Source organism: Cryptomeria japonica, chromosome 9, assembly GCF_030272615.1.
Source record: "Cryptomeria japonica chromosome 9, Sugi_1.0, whole genome shotgun sequence".
NCBI lineage: Eukaryota > Viridiplantae > Streptophyta > Pinopsida > Cupressales > Cupressaceae > Cryptomeria > Cryptomeria japonica.
Genome location: NC_081413.1, coordinates 480951442 through 480954576, shown reverse-complemented (window position 1 = coordinate 480954576; position 3135 = coordinate 480951442).

The window sequence follows — 3135 nt, the reverse complement described above, 5'->3', positions numbered from 1 at the left end:
CTATTTATAGCCTGACCTTAACACTAAACTCTAATTAACTATAACCTTAACCCCTAAACCTAATCTCTCTAAATAAATGCAAACCCTAACCTAACCTTAAAGTTAACTCTAATCATATAGTTTTTAAATTTTCCAAATTATATCATAAAAGTTTAAACCCTTATTTAATTTTTTGGTTTGATTACCATTATTTGAATTTTAAAATTTGAATTTTTTTTCATGCATAAACAAAAAGGGTAGAATAGAAATTTTGTTAATATATTTAGATTAATTTCTTTTCTTTTTTCAATTTCACAACTAAAAGCATAATCTAACAATTTATTATCAATTAACTTTTACTAATGCCTATACAGTATAAGTTTAAGTTTTATTTTAAAATATATAAATAAGGAAACAAAATATTCATAAGAAAAGTACATAATAATAAAGATTCTTTTAATATTTTATAAAAAATGATTATAAGTGTTATGAATGCATTATCCTACAATAGTTACCTACTAGCCTTACCTTCAAACTAAACTCTAATTAACTATAACCTTAACCCCTAAACCTAATCTCTCTAATTGAATGTCAACCCTAACCTAACCTTAAAGTTAACTCTAACAATATAATTTTTAAATTTTTAAAATTATATCATAAAGGTTAAACCCTTCATTAATATTTTGGTTTAATTACCATTAGACTTTGATAAACATTAAAATAATACTCTAATCATTATTTTAGTTTTAAATTTAACCTTGCCATAATAAAACCCTCACCTCGACAATATCTCTAATCTAGACCTGATTGAAATTTAAACCATAACTTGACCCTAAACTTAAATATAACCCTAACTTCACCCTTACTACAATCCTAACCCTAACCCTTAACACTAGCACTTAACCTATGATACAAACCCTAACCCTTGAGATAATCCTAAATGTAACCCTAATCCTAAGCCTAACCATAATCTTAACCTTATCCCTAACCTTAACCCTAACCATGATATAAATCCAAACCCTAACCATTAGCCTAACCCTAACAATGATGTAAACCCTAACTACAATCCTAACCCTAACTCTAACCCTCTAATTGAAAACCCTAAATCCAAAACCCTAACTCTAACCCTCTAATATAAAACCCTGAATCCTAACCCCTAACCCTAACAATGATGTAAACCCTTACTACAATCCTAACCCTAACCATTAACCTAACCCTTAAAGAGATGCAAACCATAACCATTAGCCAAACCCTAACCCTAACCATGTTGTAAATCCAAACTGTACCCATTAACTTGACCCTAACAATGATATAAACCATAAACATAATCCTAATCCTAACCCTAACCCTATGATATAAACCCTAACCATTAGCCTAACCCTAACAATTATGTAATCCCTAACTACAATCCTAACACTAACCCTTAAAACCATAACTCTAAGCCTCTAATATAAACCTTAAACCCTTAACCCTAATCCTAATGTTGTGATATAAACCCTAACCCTAAACACAAAACTAACCATAATCGTAAATCCTAATCCTAGCCCTAATCATAATCCCATGATATAAAGCCTAACCCTAGAAATAATCATAACAATGACACTAAATACTAATCCTAACAACAATTGTAAACCTAACCCTAACCTTAACCCTAAATCCAAAACCTAACCATTAGCCTAACCCTAACAATGATGTAAACTCGTACTACAATCCTAATCCTAACCATTAACCTAACCCTAAAAGTGATGTAAACCATAAATATAAATCCACACCATAACCATAACAATAAATATAAATCATAACCCTAGAAAAAATCCTAAATGTGACCCTAAATCCTAACCCTAACCATAATCTTAACCCTTTCCCTAACCTTAATCCTAACCATGATATTAATCTAAACCCTAACCATTAGCCTAACCTTAACAATGATGTAAACACTAACTATAATCCCAACCCTAACCCTTAACCCTAACTCCCACCCTCTAATATAAACCCTAACCCTAACATTGTGATATAAACCGTACCCCTAAACATAAAATTCACCATAATCGTAAATCCTAATCCCAACCCTAATCCTAAGTCCATGATATAAACCCTAACCCTATAAATAATCATAACAATAACATTAAATCCTGACCCTAACAATAATCGTAACCCTAACCCTAACTTTAACCTTAAACCCTAAATCCAAAACCTAACCATTAACCTAACCCTAAAAATGATGTAAACCCTTACTACAATCCTAACTCTAACCATTAACCTAACCCTAAAAGTGATGCAAACCATAACCATTATCCTTCTCGAGGTGCCTATTGCACTTTAATGTTGATAAATCAATAAAAAAATAGGCGCCTCTAGAAGGATACCTCTCGGCTTATTCTATATATATTATTAAATATATATAAGCTAGTTATTTTCATCTAGATAAATGCAGATTTCAAAAAGAAGAAAATTCAATATAAAAGACAATATTTCATCCAACGTGAAGTATTTTCATTGAAAATATAAAAGGGGAGATAGACAAGTTAAGAGGAAACTATTGTAGTTGCAATATGTTTTGCATTAAGTGAAATCTAATTCACCAGAAAAACCAAGAAAGTAGAAAAGGAAAAATTAAGCCAAAGGAATAATAGTAAATATGATTTAATCTTAGTGGGCAGGTAAGAGTGTTGCAGTTAATATTTCATGGAAGGGCAAAGAAAGAGGTTAACAAACATAAGAATAAAATTTAGTTGCAAAGTTTGAGAGGATATAGAGTGTAGGTAAAAGTAATAAAGGAGGGAAGTGCTAAACCTTTTTTACATTGCTAGACGTCAAAGAAGAAGATTTCAATTGACGGGGAATTTGAAGATGTTGATCAAAGGGCAAGGATGCAAAGAGAAGAAAGAGAGAAGATTCAAATTTAGATTTGAAAATCAAGAGAAGAGAGGAATGCCAAGTGTCACATTTAGATGTATCTTTAGTGCTTTTTTTAATTTAATTCTCTTTTTCCATTCATTGTAAGGGTTTGTTGAAATTATTATGAATAGGAGAGTATATATAGTATATATAGTCTTTAGTCTATGTGTCTGATAAAATAGAATGCAAATTTATTTTTAGTCATATGTAGTCAAATATGTTTTTGATAATAAAAGCAGCCAAAAACAAGGGGGCTGA